General features: G+C 58.4%; 2 long non-coding RNA genes across 5 annotated transcripts; one reads left to right on the top strand and one right to left on the bottom strand.

Moving 5' to 3' along the window:
• The first annotated feature begins 148 nt into the window (after positions 1–148).
• Positions 149–5,344, top strand: LOC138116971 (uncharacterized). The gene is made up of 3 exons (XR_011154426.1): positions 149–254; positions 3,300–3,440; positions 5,261–5,344. It is a non-coding gene; the product is annotated as an uncharacterized lncRNA (long non-coding RNA).
• Positions 3,491–15,815, bottom strand: LOC138116961 (uncharacterized). 4 transcript variants are annotated; one of them, XR_011154425.1, is made up of 8 exons: positions 15,558–15,812; positions 14,552–14,657; positions 8,083–8,261; positions 7,752–7,856; positions 6,808–7,061; positions 5,999–6,097; positions 5,281–5,348; positions 3,491–4,996 (listed from the first exon to the last, which is right to left on the bottom strand). It is a non-coding gene; the product is annotated as an uncharacterized lncRNA (long non-coding RNA). The 4 variants fall into 4 exon arrangements; XR_011154423.1 differs by having other exon boundaries at positions 5,999–7,061; positions 7,752–7,903; positions 15,558–15,815; XR_011154422.1 differs by having other exon boundaries at positions 5,999–7,061; positions 15,558–15,814.
• Positions 15,816–18,730: the final 2,915 nt, after the last annotated feature.

Below are 18,730 nucleotides of genomic sequence, written 5' to 3'. Positions count from 1 at the left end.
AAAAGCTGGCACCGCGGGAGCTGCCGGCGGTACCCGCAGGGGCGGGGCCCCGCGATAGGCGCTGCACCGGCGGCTGCGGTTCCGCCCCCGCCCGCCCCCGTGTCCGCCTGAGCGCGCCCCGTGGCGCGGAACGCCTGGGTCGCTCTCCTTCGGCTGCCTTGTTCCCGCTGTGCCAGCGGCAGCTGCGCCAGGAACGGGCTGTCCTGAGCCAGGGATGGGGAAAATCGCCGGGAACGAGCGACTGGTGCCTTCAGGTGAGTGGGCGGAAGGGAGAGAGGGCTGCGCAGGGGTCACCGGGATCCGGTGGGATCCACAGGGGCACGTGCGTGCTTTTAGCACTGATACCTGGCACCCAACTGCTGTGTGGGACGAGTTTGTCCCGAGACTTGAGGCTCTCTGGGATCATTTTTCATGGAATAAAGCTGGTGCCGCGTTCCCAGCTGCGATGACAACGTTTTATGGGATGGGCTGAGCTCTGTTTTCCGGGAAGCAGCGGGATGGGTTTCCCTGGGCCCACTCCCATGGGTCGCAGAGAGAAGCTGCTCCTGTCGTTACGGCCGAAGGTGAGTGGGAAAAACTGAACAGTCCTGAAGGAAACCGATGGAAAAACAAGTTTTGTTTGGTTTTGGACTAGACATTTTCCCCCTGACCCCACCTGATCTGTGTGTTCTGCCTTAGGAACCAGGAACAGGAGAGGGAAGGAGGAATGGGGACAAAAACAATTCGTTACTCCAAAAGGGACGAGTTTATTTGTATTTATTTCCTGACCCACCTGGAATGATTTGGGTCTCCGGAGGCAGCTGGGAGCCTCCTGTTGTGTCCTGGGTGGGGCCGTGGTTATAAAAGGGGTAAAGGATCGAGGGGGTGGAAGGTAGAGGAGCAGTATCTTGGGCCAGTGACTCCTTGGGGATTTGCGTCTGGAAACAGAACTGAGAAATGAGAATACTGCAGCTGGAGTGCTGAGAATGGAGAGGCTGTAGTGAGCGTTGTCTGGTGAGTCTCCTGATGTCCCATATCTAATGCTGTGCTGTCACCAAGTCACCCCATTCTGACTTAAACTGTCTTGAGATATGCTTAAATTACAAATTGGACTACAACATGCACATGGGAAGCTTCATGCTCCTAAGGGAATGCTTTAGGGATGTGCAGCTTTTGAGCTGCACAAATCACTCAGGCTCCCACAGAAACCTGCTGGGCCGTGGTTCTGGGGCAGGAGTGTCAGAAAAGTGGCATCTTTAGTGCCACTTTACTAGTGATTTTCCTTGGCTCTCTCAAGACCAGGATGAAATGGTGTTCATGCCCCACTGGGAAAGCATGGAGCAGGATCAGTGATGTAGCTGTGTGTTTTTCCTGCTGTCTGCACTCTCTCAAGGATGCCCTGGAGCGCTCTGGCTCATGGCAGGATAATCTGTGTGTAAGAGCTTCCCATGCTTGTCTGTGCAGCTGGGTCAGTCACTGGGTGTCCCATGGAATCCCTGCAGTTGGAAAAGCCCTTTTGGATGCTGAAATGCCCCGAGGACAAACCTTCTCAAGCTGGAAGCAAAGCCAGTGGCAGGGAGGGAAATCCAAGAGGGTGGTGGGAAAGGCTTTCTACCAGGTCTGGACACCCTCAAGGCAGGGGTGGTTTTTAAATGTCTGTCTGCAGCAGCAGCTCCCTCCCTACCTGAGAGCTGCCTCAGCTTGGATGAGTGTGAGGATATCCAGCTCTTGCTTAGGGCTTGGAGCATGGTGGGGTGCAGAACTCATGTTAAACCTTGTTTAAACACTTCTAATATAAAAATATATTAAAACAGAGACATTTGAGGAAATAGCATACAAAAGTCTATTGCGTGCATAGTACAAGCTGTCTTTATTAAAGATTCGTATTGATGGATGTTTTGTCGAACAACTCTGAGGGCAGAATGTGTCCAAAAAGCTTTGTTAACCCCTTGTCTTCTGCTGGTAGGGCAGTGTCTTACCCCAGTTCTTGAGAGCTCTGTGGAGATTCCTGCCTGGAGCAGGGTCACCCCTTGAGGATGAGCCACAGAGATTCGGTCATTGGACTGGGTGAGGATCTATTTCTACTTAGTAATTGTTTTTGCTGCCTTTCATGTCATGGCTGCAGTGTTCATCAGACGTCAGGCCCTGCTCCAGCATTTACAGCTCCTGTGCCGGGCAGGGAACATTTCTGGGGAAGGGCTTTCAGTCTCGTCAGTGTCCATTTCGATCAATAATTTGTTTTATTTCCATCAGTCTCTCTGGTTTGCCACCCTCGGTCCCACAGACAGAGCTGTTTAAAGGTTCGAGCTCATCTGTACAAAGTGCTGCCAGTGTTTCCAGCAGCAGGTGCTGGAGGCATCAAGAGCTGCCTTTTGAGCCTTGTTCTCCCCTTGGGCTTTACAGAGGGTGACAAACTCTGCCCTCAAGGATCTAATGTTTATTTTGAACATTGGTCCTACAGCTGGATAGTTCAGGTAGCAGGCATTAGAGTCAGTTCTAATGACATAACACAGGTTTTGTCCCACAAAGACCTGCTGAACTTCTTGAGGTAGCACGCAGATGATGCACTGGGACTTTGGGGTTAACAGTAAGTGTTGCCAGGTAATTCTTGTGAGATTGAGCTGAAGTGATCTTATGGTTGAGAGCTGCATCTCCCCTGCTCCCAGCAGAGGAGGCAGAGCTGGGACAGGATAGCTCCTCCATTCCTTGGTTCCACCAAAATCCCGTGTGTTTCTTCCTGGGGCTGCTGCGGACATTGGTTCTGTACGTGATGGATAAAAATTCTGCTTACCTTTGAATCTTACAGGAAAGCTGGACTGAATGTCGCAGGAGAAGGTGAAAAGGGGTTTCGGGCGGAGCGGCGGCTGCGGTTCCGGCCTCGGGGCGCCGGGCGGGGGCCGGAATGAGACACGGCGGCTGGGCTCTCGCTGCCTGGAGCTCCACACCGGGCTCTCAGGGCGTAAGACGCAGATCCTGCAGGGCGAGATGGTGCCTCTTCCCAGGCCAGTGGCCCTCCCTGCTACAAGCTGCCCAGCTGTCAAACTGCCTGCTGTTGTATTGCAGGTCTGCAGCAGTGCTCAGGCTCGAAGAGTGGCTTAAGGGTTTGTGAGAGCAAAACAGGAAATAGAGACATCATCTGCACTAGGTTGAGGGCTGTCTCATTAAATTCGAGGCTCCTGGAATTGATGAGTACCGGATAGGGACCACAGGGGTGGAAAAGGGGCGGTACACGAGAAGGGAAAGCGTCTGTTGCGCTGAGGATGTTGTTACACGGCGCCTGGTCCTTTATGTGGGAAGTTTCACTGAGGATGTTCTTACAGGGGAAATGGCCCTTTATGCTGGATGTTCTGCTGTGGATCCTCTAACAAGGGACCTGATACTTTATGTGGAATGTACTACTGTGGATGTTACAACTACCTGATCTTTCACCAGGGAAGTTTTCTGGAGGATATTGTTACAAGGTAAATGGTCCTTTATGGGGGAAGTTTTACTTTCGTGTCAAAAAGCCTTGGGACTGCTCGGGAATGCAGTGTGGGATATTTGACCTTTGAAATGGATCCCGTTTGGGTACAAAATACTCATTTTAAAGTGGTTTGGGGTTTTTCTCACCTCGGAGGAGTGTGAGGATGACTAGTCAGGTTGGTGTCTGACAAGGGGAGAGTGTTCTGGGTTCCAGCAGTACTCCAAGGGCTGCTGCTTTGGGGCATAATAAGGAAACCAGCAATATTCCTGCTATGCAAATGTGGCTGGGAGTGGAACAGCAAGTGGCAAGGCTGGGCTTTGCTCCTTAAATCCCAGAACACCTGGGTTTAAATTCCATCAGCCAGAGAAGGGAATGAACCCTGGGTGCCAGCCATCCTGGGGGCATTGGACAGGAGTTACCAGCTTCTCTGTTATCATTTGTGTGATGTGAGTCTCCCTTGATCAGAGAGAGCAGAAAATGAAGCAGGAAGGGGAGCTCATTTTGTTTCTGTGAACTCCAGGCTTGGGGCAGCTGCAGAGCAGTTCGGTTTCAAATAATCCTGCCCAAATACAGTCAGCTTGAACCTCTCTTGGGCACTTTTGGATCCTTCTGTGTCACTCCTCTGATCCTTTACCTGCAGGGTGTGGGCTCAGAAACACCTGCCTACTGGATGGTATTTTACATGTACAATTTTTTTTTTCTTAGAAAAGCCATCAGGTGTGATGAAAATGTATTCTTTGTAGAAACCCTGTGGAAAACAGGTGGTTGGTACACTAGTTGATAGTAGCTCTTGGGCTTTTCTTCTTCTTGAACCTGTTCTTAAGAGGACCCCTAAACTGGAAAATTGAAAAGGGGGGGGGGGGGAAGTTGCTTTTAATTTTTTTTTAAGTGTTTCTATGGAGCTTGGTATGTCAAGTGACACTACCAAAATAGAATTGGAATAATTGAACTTCAGGACATGGCACTTAATTCTTTTAATGTGTTTGCGTGGGTGCAGGAAATGCCAAATCCCAAAGCAATATGTCTGTAATATTAAGTGCAACATCTGTAAAACCAAGTCCTCAGTGTGGGCTTTTCACATGGATGCAAATGGTCTATAGGCCTGTCTTGTGTCCCGAAAGCCAAAAGAAACCTGCCAAAAGCAGGCCTTCACTGCATATCAGGGATTTCAATCTGCTGTTGGATTCTTCCCTCCAGTCTGCTCTCTTTGGGTTCTTGTGCCAAAGGGGATCTGGCCCCAGAGCCATACAGGGTTGTCTGTTGCCTTAATAAATGTAGATGAAATTTACCAAGTCTGTCAGGAAAGCAAAAATATCCTGGGGTTTGTTTGGCTGAAGATGGAACATGAAGGTGTTCATAACTAGTAGTGAGTGTGAGTCCTGATAGTTTTGGGTTGTGTGGTGCCTCTGGTCCCTCAGAAGTCAGGGCAAGGCTGAAGGAGGGAGGGAAGCTGCCACGGCTGTAGGTGAGGACAGTATTGGCTGTTTCAAACGGCTTGATCCAGAACTGGGAGAACTGGAAGCTTTTCTCCTTTCTCCATCACTCATGTTCTCACTGGGGAAACAGAAATAATTTTAGAAAAATTAGAAATTTTAGAATAATTAGAAAAATCCAGCTAAAAATCTCACCTCTGTCTCCCCTACGTTATCCTAGTTATTCCCAGCTAGGAGCTGCAAGAATTTCAGGCAGGAGAGATGACATCAGGGAACAGTTGTAAATTCAAAGGCAAAAAGAGATCTACTGGCAAAGGGCAGGAAAGGGGAGAGGTTTCAGAAGACATTTCTGCAGTCTAATTAATAATTATTTCTAATTCCCCAGTGAGAAGAACACGAACTCACAGCCATTAAGGCCTGATGGTCCCCCGCAGTGAGAGCTCAGCATATGTCCACAGAGGCAAGTCCATTATCTGAAAGGAAAAAAGTAAGAAAAAGGTGATTTATTTTGCTTCAAAGTTATTTCAAGTTCTTAAAGCCCAACCAACATTTGCACTTGATTTTGGTTGGGGGAATCATGAGCAATGGGCACAGGTCATGTCATTCATTTAGCTGAAAACCTGGCATAATTTAGAGGGGACACAAGAACTGTTTGTGTAGGAAGATGTGAGGGGATGTCAAGGGGAATGAGGTGGCATTTTTGAGGGAAAATGCTGAGGCAGCTGAAGGGGGCCCGGCAGAAAATATCCCTGGGAAATCCAAGGCTGCTTGGGACTGGAACCAGGGCTCTCTAGGGGTAGCAGTGAGCAGTCAGCACTCAGGACTCACTGCATCCTCCTTCCTTGGCAGCAGCAGGGAGGGAAGGGAGAAGAGGCCCCATGTGGGACAAGGCCAGAGACAGCAAGCAGAGGAGCAGCCTCAGGCTGGAGAGGGGCAGGAGAAAGGCACTGTGGGCAAAGGGACCTCCCTGGAGTTACCAGGGCACCTGTGGGGAACAGAATAGACACTTTGAGGGCAAATGGAGGTGAGGAGTGGACAGTTTGGGGCAAAATCTGAGTTCATCTACAGGGAAATAAGTAGGGGATACTTTGGAGGGAAAAGCTGAAGTGATGAGTTCACCCACCTTGGCCCAAGTTGTGTTTGCACAAAGCAGGACCAGAGGTGAAGGTCAATCCAAAGCCAACCCTGCTTGACCTCTAAATTCACGGATAAGTTTTACAAGCTGCCAAATGAGGGATTAAAAATGAAACCAAGAGCATTAATGAGGTTCCTGGGAATCCCATTACCTCGTTGTCATAGAATTTTTAACAGAGTTTTGAGCTTTTGATGTCAACAATGCATTTCTTTATTTTTATTATTCACTGTGTGGGATTTGGATTTTAAAGCCCTCATGGTAGCCCTGACACTGCTCAGGAGCTGGTAGGAAAAGCAGAGTCAGAGCTCTTGGTAGGTGCAGGGTGTTTTCCCCCCAGAGTGGATTGTGGAAGAACTGTTTGGTATTTGGATTGTCCTTCTGGGTGGTGCCAGTTGCTGTGATTTGTATAATTCCATACATTTTACTCCCAAAACTTCCCACCCCAGGGGCTTTAGCTGATAGGGCAGCACAAAGATTGTTCTCTGTTTGGTACCCAGACTTGAAGTTCACTATCAACTTTGCTAGTTCAGATGAATTATACCCCTATCACCAGATTCCCTGCTCAATTCCCACTGGAATTCCTTCACAGTGCCTCATGGAGTGTGGATATTCCCATGCAGAGCTGCTGCTCTGTTAGGAAGCAGCAGAGCTTCCAAGGAAGCTCAGCAGGATCAGGACAAGGACAGGTTTATGTTCTATAGAATTTGCTATTTATAACCCTCATCCCCCTGGCCCCACTGATGTCCCCAGGGGGCACTTGACAGAGTTCCCTGGAATTTAGCTGATTTCACACCCACCTCCCCTGCAAGCTCAGGCTCCAGGTGATGTTTTAAAGCAGGAGGAGGTGCTGGCCGGACACCCTCCCAGCCCGTGCTGAGGCAGCCCCTGTGCCCATGGGAGGACTTCTCTCCCTGCAGGGGCTGATTTCATTTCAGAGCCTCAGGAGTGGCCTCTGGAAGTTCTTTTCCCTGAGAAAAGGGATGCATATCCCTGCCTTCAGCTCAGCTCCACCTGGGAAAGCTTTCCATTGGTTCTGCACTTCCGGGTGTCTCTGTGAAAAAACCCAAACAAAATTTCATCTGACTCTGACCTTTGATTTTAAGGCATCTCCGAGAACATTGCTTGGGATTTCATTTCTGCAAGGGAAGTTTGCCTTGGCTTTAATGCCGCTGTTGGATGATGTCCTCAGGCTGGAAGGAAAGGGATTCAGGGTGGCTGGGACATAGCTGGCAGGTGTCTGGGAGTTCCAGGAGCTTGGCACCAGGAGTTACTGTCTGAGCCCCTCTGCAAACAGCCCGTGCCGACATTCCCCGGTGCCAGCTGTTCCTTGGGGTATTTTTGGGGCGTCAGTGGGGTCTGTCGGGGCCGAAGCATCTCCGGGTGCCTGTTCAGAGCAGCCCCTGGCCAAGGGGCCGCGGGCAGCCCTTTATCCATGTCCATCCCAGCGCTGCCCGGGCAGCCCAGTGCCCATTCCCGGGATGTGTGTTTGGCATGCTGTGTGCCACAGGCAGGACACTGCAGGCACAGCTCCGCTCTGCAAATCCAAAGCACAAGAGCTGCTGGTTCCCTTCCTGGGGCTGCCGGCCTTCTCCCTCCCCCCGTTCCCTGCCAGCTGGGACACACGGAAGGAGCACCAAAGAACACTCCTGGCAATGAGCAGGAGTCACTGAGAGCTCTGTGCAGCTCTGGGCCACAAAAGCTGCCTCAGCCGCCACTGTGATTTTGGGCTATGAACACTCACCTGCGGGAAATGCCCCTCTGCAGGCAGGAGCAGCCCTGACACTCTCCAGAAGAACTTTGGCCATGGAGCAAGTGAACCCTCAGGACTCGCCTTGCTCATTTCTCCCTGGAAAGAGACATGGAACCAGCACCTTTACAGCTGTTGGGGAAATCCTGGAAAGGGCAGGAAATCAGGATTATGGGAAGAGTTCAGTGCTGTCACACAACTGATCACCTGTGTTGTTCTATGATCAGGTGCTGGCCACGGAGCTCTGCCCTGTGGCCATTACAGGGGCTGGTGGGTAAAGCAAGCATAAGCATAAAAGAAGGAGCTGTATTTGCATAGGAATTACCTTGCTGGCACTTGGCACTCCCATCCCAGGCAGGACATTCCCAGGAGCTGAGTTTGGCTTGGTTGGAGCAGGGTGCTGAGAATGCCCAGGTGTGGGTTCAATCCCCAGAGGAGCCATTCACATGAGGGTTCGACTTGGTGGTCCTTGTTTGTCCCTTCCCACTCAGGATATCCTGTGCTCTGGAAATAAAGAAGAAACAGTTTCCACTGGACTTTCAAAGCCAGAGGTTTTTGCACTGGAGAGTGCAAGGCGCAGAGAAAGCGGGGGGGGGGGGGGGAAGGAGAGCATCAGGTACCGGCTGAGCGGCCCGAGCCCCGGCCCCAGAGCGGGCGCAGTCAGAGCAGGAGCGGCAGCAGCGGACTCGGCGCCAGCGCCCGGCCCGGGGGAGCGGCTCCTCCCGGCCGCGGCGCTGCAGCCGCGCTCGCTGGGCGGGGGCGCGGCGGGCGGGAGGCCCCCGGGGGAGCGGCCCCGGGGCGGGGGGAGGCGGGCGCTGCTCTGCGCAGGGGGTGCGGCGGCCTCGGCAGCGCCGGGGCTGGGGGAGCTGCGCGTCCCCGCGGGGGCTGCGGGCGGGCCCGGGCCGGGAGCGCCGCCGCTCCGGTTCCGCCCCACGGGGCGGGCGGCGCTGCGGGAGCGGCGGCCTCTGGGGGTGCCGGGGCCAGCACGGGCGGTCCCCGCGCCCCGCCCGCTTCCAGGCGCGATCCAGCGCCTGCTCCGGGGAAGCGCCGCCCGCCCGGCACGGCCCCGGCTCCCCGCGGCCGCGGCGGGACCGTAGCCGGAGCTCCGGCGCGACCGCAGCCCCGCGCTGGCCGCAGCCGGAGCGGCAGCGCCGGGCTCGGCCCCAGCGCCAATCCCGGAGCGGCTTTTAACCAGCCGCGGCGATCCCGATCCCTAATGCCATCCCCAATCCCACCTCAGTTCTCCGGCCCCGGGAGCCGCACCCCGCCCGCCGAGGGACAAGCGGCTCGGCCCGGGACCCCCAGCAGACACCGACAGGACTCGGACCCGAATCCCCGGACCCCGTTCCCGGTCCCACCTCAGCGCCTCGGGCTCGGCGCAGCGCCGGGAGCAGCCCCCGGGGCCGGGCTCCGCACAGCGCTCCGAACGACGGTCCCGCCGCAGCCCGGGACGAGCAGGATGAGCATCCAGCGCACAAAGCGGAGCGGGCGCGGATCCGCCGGCATTTACGGGCGCGGGCGGGGCGGGGCGGGGCCGGCACAGGTGTGAAGGGCGGGGTCCGCACAGGTGCGCGGGGCCCCAGAGCGGCTGCGCGGGGCGGGGCCGAGGGGATTTAAGCCTCGGGAAGCGGCCCCGCCGCCATTTGCGCGCTCGGCGCTCGGTGGGAGAGGTCGCGGCCGGACCGGGCTCTATATCTCTATATTTCTATATCTCTCTGTCTCTGTGTTTCTTTTCCTTTATATTTGTGTTTGCTTCTCTTCTTCTAACCCTCTCTGTTCTTCCCCCTCTGCCTCCCCTCCCCCACCCCCTACACCCCCCCCCCCAACCCCCCCCCCCTCTCCCCCCTAGCCCTCCCCTCCCTCCCCCCCGGCCCGGTCCCCCCCATCCCCCCTCCCTTTCCCCCTACACACCCCAACCCTGCCCTACCCCTCCATCCCCCCCCCTCCTCCACCGTTCCTTCCCCCCTGTCCCCTCACCTTGTTCCCCTTCCCCTCCCAGTTTCCCCCACCTGCCCTCAATCCTCCCCGTCTGTCTCCCACCTTTCCTTCCACCTCCCCGTGTTCCTCTTCCCGCTTTCCCCCTCTGCACCTTGACCCCCCCCCCACCTGTGCTCCGTCCTCGTCCTCCCCCCCCTCCTTTCCTGTCCCCCCACCCCGCCTCTCCCTGCACACCCCGAACCCCCCACCTGCCCTCCTTCTTTGACCCCCTCTGCTCCCTTATTCCCGTCCTCTGTCCCGTCTTTCCCCCGCAGCCGCGGGGCTCGGGGCGCCGGAGAATAAAGCCCAGAGGGCCGGAGCCCGGCGCCCCTGCCCTCGCTGGAGCCCCACACGGGGCCGGGCCCGCTCGGCGGGTCCCCTGTGCAAACAAGAACACCGCCGGGGCTCCGGCTTTCCACACACACACTGGGGATCCCCTCCTCAGGAGGGGGTCCCGGGGAGGGGGGTGGGTTTCAGGGAGGGGGGTGTGTTGGGGTAGGGTGGGCCCCCTCCACCGGAGGGGGTCCCGGGGGGGGGGGGGGATGGGTGGGTTTCAGGGAGGGTGGTGGGTTGGGGTGGGCCCCCTCCGGAGGAGGGGGTCCCGGGGGGGTGGGTGGGTTTCGGGGAGGGTGGTGGGTTGGGGTGGGCCCCCTCCGGAGGAGGGGGTCCCGAGGGGGGGGTGGGTGGGGTGGGCCCCCTCCGGAGGAGGGGGTCCCGGGAGGGGGTCAGGGTGGGCCCCCTCCGGAGGAGGGGGTCCGGGGGAGGGGGGGTGGGGCGGAGGGGGGACTTTCCCCCCCCCCCCTCCAGTCCCCGCCCCCTCTCCCGGACCCCCTCCTCCGGACGGGGCTCCCCCCGGCCCCCTCCCCGGGACCCCCTCCTCCGGACCGGGGCCCCGGGGGGGGGGGAGGGGGCGGGGTGGGGGGGCCCGACGGGGGGGGCTGTTGGTTTGGCCTGTGGTCTCTATGTCTGTTCATGCTGCAGAGTGACGTGACCCCCTCTGCTTCCCCCCCACCCCACCCGCCCCCCTCCCTCCCCCCCGGGGCCCCGTCCGGAGGAGGGGGTCCCGGGGAGGGGGCCGGGGGGAGCCCCGTCCGGAGGAGGGGGTCCGGGAGAGGGGGCGGGGACTGGAGGGGGGGAAAGCCCCCCCTCCGCCCCACCCCCCTCCCCCGGACCCCCTCCTCCGGAGGGGGCCCACCCTGACCCCCTCCCGGGACCCCCTCCTCCGGAGGGGGCCCACCCCACCCACCCCCCCCTCGGGACCCCCTCCTCCGGAGGGGGCCCACCCCAACCCACCACCCTCCCCGAAACCCACCTACCCCCCCCGGGACCCCCTCCTCCTGAGGAGGGGGCCCACCCTACCCCAAAACACCCCCCCCTCCCTGAAGCCCACCCCCCTCCCCGGGACCCCCTCCTGAGGAGGGGATCCCCAGTGTGTGTGTGGAAAGCCGGAGCCCCGGCGGTGTTCTTGTTTGCACAGGGGACCCGCCGAGCGGGTCCGGCCCCGTGTGGGGCTCCAGCGAGGGCAGGGGCGCCGGGCTCCGGCCCTCTGGGCTTTATTCTCCGGCGCCCCGAGCCCCGCGGCTGCGGGGGAAAGAGGGAAAGGGGAGGGATGAGATAGGGTAGGGAGAGGAGTCGGGGTGCGTTGGGGAGAACGAGGGGGGAAGGGAAAGGCCGGGTGAGGGCGAGGGATGATGGTCAGAGGAGGGGGAGAAGGGGAAGAGAGGGGAGTCGGGTTGGGGAGCGGGGTACGGAGAGGGGAGAAAGGAGGGCTGGGGGACAAAGGAGGGCTGGGGGGGTCGGGGATGCGCAGGGGAGCAGGGAGAGAGGGTGGGGGGCGCTGGGGAGAGGGCAGGAGGGGGGCTGGGAGGGAAAGGGAGGGTGTGGGGGAGAGAAAGAACTGGGGGGGTAGGAAAGAGGTGATAAGCGGGGGAAGAAGGAGGAGGATAGGGGCAGGAGAAAGAGGGGGAGGAAAGAGGGGGAGCCCGGCCCGGCGGCAGCCTCACCGACTTCTGAGCGCGCAAATGGCGGCGGGGGCGATTTCCGGGCCTTAAATCCCCTCGGCCCCGCCCCGCGCAGCCGCGCTGGGGCCCCGCGCACCTGTGCGGACCCCGCCCCGCGCACCTGAGCCGGATTAGGGGCCGCCCCTGAAGCCGCGCCCCCGGCCCCGCCCGGGACCGCCCCAGAGCCCCGGCCCCGCCCGGCCCCGGGGCCCGCCCTGCCCGGCACGGGGGCGGCTCCATCGCTCGGGGCCCCGCCTCTCTCTCCCGGGCCGGGCCCGCCCCGCGCACCGGGGCCGCTCCCGGGACCGGGGCTCCGGGTCCTGCCGGCGGCCGCTGCGGGTCCCGGGCGGCGCCGCCTCTTCCCCGGCGGGATTGGGGCTGGCATCGGGACCGGGAGGAGCCGCTCCGGGACGGGCGCTGGGGCCGAGCCCGGCGCTGCCGCTCCTGCTCCGGCCGGCTCTCCGCGGGGAGCCGGGGCTGTGCCAGCGCCCGGGCAGCCCCGGGATCCCGAGCCGGGCCCGACGCGCCGGGCCGGGCTCCGCTCAGCCCTGAGCCTCTCCCGGAGCCCGCCTTGGGCCCCACGACGCGGCCCCGGGCTCTGCCGCCAGCCCCGGACGCGGCGCTGAGTCGCTGCTCCCGAGCTCTGCGTGAGGCCGGGGAGCCCGGCTTCGGGCTGTGCCTAAGGCAGGACTCGGAGCTCAGAGACACAGACTCGCCCTGGCCCGAAGAGCCCGCTTTGAGCATCAAAACACGGCATTTGGGCTTTGATTCAGGTCCAGCAAAATGCAGCACTTCAGTTTCTCTTTGTGAGCCCAAACACTCAGGACTCGCTCTCTTCCTCAAGCCCTGAAAACAGGATTTAGTCACTGTTTCTGAGTCCCAGCTCTGGCCATACCAGCCTGCTCTCAGGACTCTTTAGATAGAGAAATGCTGTTAGCAAGGGTTCTCTTGCTATTTTCTAAGTCTGTGAGAGACTTCTCTCTCTCACAGAAGAGGTAGCAGGGAATGTAAACAACCAAGCCACCTGCAACCTTGAAAAGTCTTGTTTATGGTACAGTAGAAAAATATTTTGAGAGTGGATGTTTTAGGATTTTAGCCAATCACCCCCAAGGGGAGGCTGATCGTTTGTCCAATTAGACTATGAAGAAAAAAGTCTATAATAGAGTTTGTAAAATAATTAAATAAATGAATCTTGCTGCACAATTCCTGCCTGCTGGATCTTCTCTCCTCCTCCTCCTCCTCCCTGCGGCTGCGGGACACAGTGATATACCCTAGGGCCTCGGCCTGCGGTAATAGGACTCCACAATGCAGGATTTAGTCTCTGCTTTTAAGCTCTGCGCCTGCTTTTGAGCCCCCGAAACGCAGCACTGGGTCTCTTTTTGTGAGCCCAAAACCGCTCCTGTCCCTCGGGTTCGGAGCCCCCAGAAGTGCCCGGGGCCACAGCTGGACCCCAGCTGGGCACCAGCAGCTGCTCCCTCACCCCCCGTGGGATGGGGAAGAGACCAGAGACAAAATTCCAGCTCAGAACAGTTTAATAATGGAAACCAAGACAAATACAATCATTTGAGATTAATGACAACACATAATAACAGTGAGAGCAACAAGAGCAGTGGTAACAATAATGAACAGGAGAGGGAGAAAAACCCCTCCACACCCCCCTCCCTTTAACATTATAAATCCAAAATTTAATCCAGAGCACCAGAATCTCCCACTGTGGGGGATTTCCATATTCCTGTTACTTTCTCTGTGTTCTGTCCTGGGGATTTGTGGACTGAGGGAGGCACTGGCTGCTCCTCTGGGCAAGGGGAAGGCCCCTGTGCTATTCCCATGAAGAGAACACCTGGAATTGCTGCCCTGGGAGCCCAGTCCAGTCCTTCCAGTGACTGGGGGGCACCCAGAGGGTCTTTACATGAAATGAAAATGACATCCTGGTCCAGTGCATTGACAGCAGGATTGGACACTCCTGGCCAAGGTGACCAGTCCGTGGAAATTGGACCAGTGACCATCCAGGGGGGATTTTAAGTTGGATTCTTGCAGATTTCATCGTGCAGAAGCTCCAATTCTTTTTGGCACCTCTTGTTCAAATGTCTCCCCACTGGAAGAGGTCAATTAGTCTTTGTAATGACCTGACTGCCAGAGGCAGGGAAAAACAATCAGCGTTCCCTGAACGCCTCCATGACTTCCATGTCCACCTGCACCGAGTGGCCGATGGGCAGGAGCCTGCCCAGAACAGGCTCAGAGATGGGACTTTCAACCCAAACCATTCCATCATTCCATGACCTCCCCCTGTTTTAATTTTGCACTGTTCCCTCTCAAATTTAAATTCCCAAGTTTAAATGGTTTATTAAAGGAAGAATTTTTAAATTATTCAGGAATAAAAAGGGAAGCCTCACACATACAAGAATCATTCCTACACCCACCAAACCATTCTTAACTGGAAGCCTATTCCCTCATCTCTGCCCTCGTTTTGCTTTCCTGGAAAACCCTGTGATCCCACAGTTTCTCCAAGAGATCTGCTGGGAGTACTGCAAGGTCTGCTCTGCCAGAGTGCCAGGGGGGTTTACAGCACTTGCTCCTCTGCATCTTCACCCTTTCATCAGCTTTCCCCTGGAACGGTGTTGTGGGAGAAGCTTGGAATTACCAGAAATGGATCGGGTTCACACTTTTTCCCCACCAGTTTTTATCTGTTTTGAAATTCCTGGAATTACCCTCAAATGTGCCCTAGAACAGTGCTGTGAAAGGATCAGTCAGAAGAACAGCCTGAAAGCAGAAAACCACCTCCAGCAGCAGCCGGAATGATCCCATTTCTGTTCTTACCTGGTCCTGCCAGAGCTCCCAACAGCCATTTCCATTCCAAAACAAGAACTATGGAAGACATTCCTGCTGTCCGTGAGGGTGAGGTGCCAGTTCTGGATGTTCTTTGCTGTGGAATCAGACAACAAACAGAGTGTAAATGATCTTGGTGGCTCTTCCAAGCCAAACCACCCCGTGATTCCTTGCGTGGATCAGCACCTGTTCCAACTCCATTCCAGAAACCTCCTCCCACTAACCCAGAACTTTCCTTTTTCCGCTCAACATCAGGGATTTGCTGCCGAGTGCCCCGGGCAGGGGACGCCTCAGCATTCCCTGGGGTGCCTCAGCATTCCCTGGGGTGCCTCAGCATTCCCTGGGATACCTCAGCATTCCCTGGGACGCCTCAGCATTCCCTGGGCTGCTGTTCCACGCCGATCCCGTGTCCAGCGCCGTTCCGGGCTGCAGTGCCGGGCTCTCCCCACAAGGCGGCAGCACCGGGAGCGAGCAGCCCCGGCCGGTCCCGCTGTCTCGGGGCAGCTGCGCCTTTAACCCGCCCGGAGCCGGCGGGGCCGTGAACACAGCGGGCAAAAACCCCACCGATCCCCTTTATTTCACCCCCAGAGGCACAGGATCGCAGCATTCCCTGGGCTGGAAGGGACCCACAGGGAACATCGAGTCCAAATCCTGGTCCTGCACCCCAAGAATCCCACCCTGTGCCCGAGAGCCTTGTCCAGACCCAAACTCTGCCCCCAGGATCCTGAAAACACAGCGGGGCTGGGAGAAGGGTAACAAGGGAGGATTTTTTACATAGTTCTCCTTGTACGATCGTTATATAATCTTATTAGATAGTCCAGCAACCCATCCCTGGGCCGGGACCCCCACCCCTGTCCCGGGACACCCTCCCTGTGCCGGGACACCCATCCCTGTGCCAAACACCCATCCCTGGGCCAGGACACCCATCCCTGGGCCTGAACACCGATCCCCCCCGGCCCCCACCGTCCGCTGGGGGCTGTCGCCGTTCCCCGCTCACCTCCGAGCCCGGAGCACCCGCCCCGGTTCCTCCGGCCCGGCCGCGCTGCTCCCCGGGCTCCCCGCCATTGCCGCAGCCGTCGACAAAGGACGGAAGTCAGCGGTACCGCAGCAATATGGCGATCGGGTCAATGGCTATTCGACCTTCTCAAGATGGCGGCTGAGAAGGACCCCGCTCCGTCTATTCAATTGCCTGAATATTCCCGGCTACCCCAGGCGCCGCTGACCCCACAGACGGTGTCCGCATAGCGGGAAACGCCTCAGAAAACTGCGCAGAAAGCGCGAAGTTGGCGTCGGCGTCGCGCTCAGGCAGTCGAATAGACGCAGCTGGGGGGGGCCTTCCCGTCGCCATATTGAGAAGGTCAAAAACAGCGTAAACGACCGCCATCTTTAGTGTGTCGGTGACGTAACTTCCGCCCTTCGACGCCATCTTGGGTGCTGTCAGAAGCAACTTCCGGTTGAGCGGACATCTTTAGTGTGGCGGTGACGTAACTTCCGCTCTTTGCCGCCATCTTGGGTGCTGTCAGAAGCCACTTCCGGTTGACCCGCCATCTTTAGTGTGGCGATGATCTAACTTCCGGTTTTGCCGCCATCTTGGGTGCTGGCAGAAGCCACTTCCGGTCGAGCCGCCATCTTTAGTGTGGTACTCACAAGGCCCCCGCCCCTCACAAGGGCTTCTGTCTATTCAGCTGCCTGAATCCGGCCCGGACTCCGACGCCGGCCCCGCGCTTTCCCCGCGATTTTCCGCGGTGCTTCCCGGTGCGAGGACACGGCTGGTGGGGTCAGCGGCGCCGGAGGCGGGCGACGGCCGCGCGACCGGCGGCAGGCATCGGTGGGGACACCTCTCCCAGGGGCCTATTGCGTCCGCCATCTTGAGTGTGGCGGAAGTGTCACCCACCGTCTGCAAGGTCCTGGCAGGTTGGAATAAAAACGCCACTTACGCCGTCCCGAAAGCGCCGAACTGCGCCTTCCTTTCCGAGCCGCCCCCTTGAGAGCGGCACGCGGGCGGCTCTATTCCGACCGTGCTCGCCCGGTGCTCCCCGCCCCGGCTCGCGCTGCGACCGCGCCTCTGCTGCCCGGCAAAACCGGCCCCGCCGGGCCGCCCCCCGCGCTGTCATTCGTCGCGGTCACCGCCCCGCACGGCGCCCGCTCCTTTGCAGCGCTCTGGCCCCGCTCATGCACGCCCGTGTCCCTTGGCGCTCCGAAGCGTCCTTCGCCCCTCCCCTCCGCTGCCAGACGCGGCCCCGCTCGCTCCTTGCCCTTGCCACGCTCGGCAGCCACCGAGGCCGCCGCCCTCTCGGCTCCCCCGGCCCCGGGCGGCAGCAGCGCCGGGGCGCCGTGCCGGGGCCGGCAGTGCCGCGCTCTCGCCACCAGGCGGCAGCAGCGCCGCCCAGCTCAGCCCGGGGCCGGGCCGCGCTGCGGGGCACGGACAGAGCAGAGGCAAAAGCCGGCTCAGGGCGCTCTGCAGCTCCTGCAGCCCGAGCCTCTCGGCTCCTGGCGCCAGGCACTCGCTTCTTCCCTTCCTACAGAAAAACGCCGGCTCGTTATGCTCAAAACTTGCCGATCTCTATTCCCAGTTTATTATATTCCAGTATATGTTAGGGTAGATAGAGAGGCTTTATTTCAAAATTAATCTATACATAAATTAGTATTCGTCGTCAATATATCTAAAAGTGAAAAACTAGGAAGGAGGGGGAGAAAGGAGCGAGAGGAAGGGTCAGGTTTTGGGGGAGAGGAGTGGAGGGTTTGGGGTGAGAGTGAAGGGGGGGGGCGGATGAGGAGGAAAGAAAGGGGAACGCGGGGAGAAAAGAGGGCTAGCGGAGAGGACAGGAGGGGAGGCCAAAGTCCCCGCGTCTCACCTGGGGAACCCGGACGCGGGGCCCGCGCCCGCCTTGCTCTCTGAGTGAGCAAATGGCTGAATCACCTTGGTCCCGCGCACCTGAGCCGCGCCCGCCCCGCCCCGTGCGGGGCCGCTCGTCCCGGGGATGGGGGCGGGGCCATCGCTCCCAGTCCCGCCCCGCGCACCTGGGCCGCACCGCCGCTGCCCCCGCGCTGTCCCCGCCGCTGTCCCCGCGCTGTCCCCGGCGCTGCGCGGAACCCGGGGAGTTGAGGCAGGGCCGGGAATGGGACCGAGGGTTCTGGTTCGGGTCCTTTCAGTGTCCGCAGGGGGTCCCGAGCGGTGCCGCCTCTCCCCTGGAGAGATTCGGGCTGGGATCGCCGCGGGCGGCAGGAGTCGCTCCGGGACGGGCGCTGGGGCCGCGGGGACCCCTCTGCCGGCCCCGAAAGCCCCCAAACCCCGCCGCTCCGCGCAGTGCCAGGGAGGTTTTTTTCCAGCGTAGGCAGAAAATTCTTTGTGAGAAACCCCAAAACTGAAGGATACGGGATCTGAGGGGAGAGGAGAGATTCTGGTGTAAATTAAAAACGCTTTGGGAAAAACAAATCTATGGAACAGCTCATTTCCTCTCCCGGACTGGCTTCCGTGTAATCGGCTGTGATTCCAACTGCTCCGATGGGATTTTCAACCTGTGGGGCTGCAATGACTTGCCCGGTGCTAAGCACGACAGAACAGAACGGGAGAACTCTGGATCAGGCAGTGGAGCCTCTCAGCAGCGTCCCAAAGGTCTTGCAGTGCCCAGCATCTCTGGATGGAATTTGAGGGGTCCCAGCACAGCCCCTCTGGAGTGTTCCTGCGGAGCTGACACTTCCCAGCATCCCTGACCAGGTTTTGGAGGTCCCAGCACAGGCCCCCCGACACATTCCACTGCTTCTTCAAGTCCCCTTTAACCAGGAGTATTTTTTTGGGGTGGGAGCACCCAAAGCCAGCACAGCTGGCCTTAGCCACTGTTTTGGGGATCTCTCCCCTTTCTTCCTCACTGAATTCCCACCGTCAAAACCCAGCCTGAGGCTCAGCTCCCAGTCCCCTGCCTCAGTTTCTCCAAGGAATTGGGCTTGGATTTCCCAGTCCAGCAGGGCAGAAATGCTGTTCTCCTTATTGTATATGCTAATTGCAGTAATTGCTTAAGAACTAATTGAAAGAAATTAAAGGAATGAAGAGAAATTAAATAAGAGCTGCCAGCTCCAACCAAGGGCTGCTCAAACCCCTTATCAATGATTTGTTTTAATTAACCAACTCAAACAAACTAATTAACACCACAAATTCAGTTATAGATAAAT

This window comes from Aphelocoma coerulescens, chromosome 1, assembly GCF_041296385.1.
Source record: "Aphelocoma coerulescens isolate FSJ_1873_10779 chromosome 1, UR_Acoe_1.0, whole genome shotgun sequence".
Classification (NCBI taxonomy): domain Eukaryota; kingdom Metazoa; phylum Chordata; class Aves; order Passeriformes; family Corvidae; genus Aphelocoma; species Aphelocoma coerulescens.
Note: the sequence above shows the minus strand (reverse complement) of the source record. Positions and strands in the feature narration are given on the sequence as shown.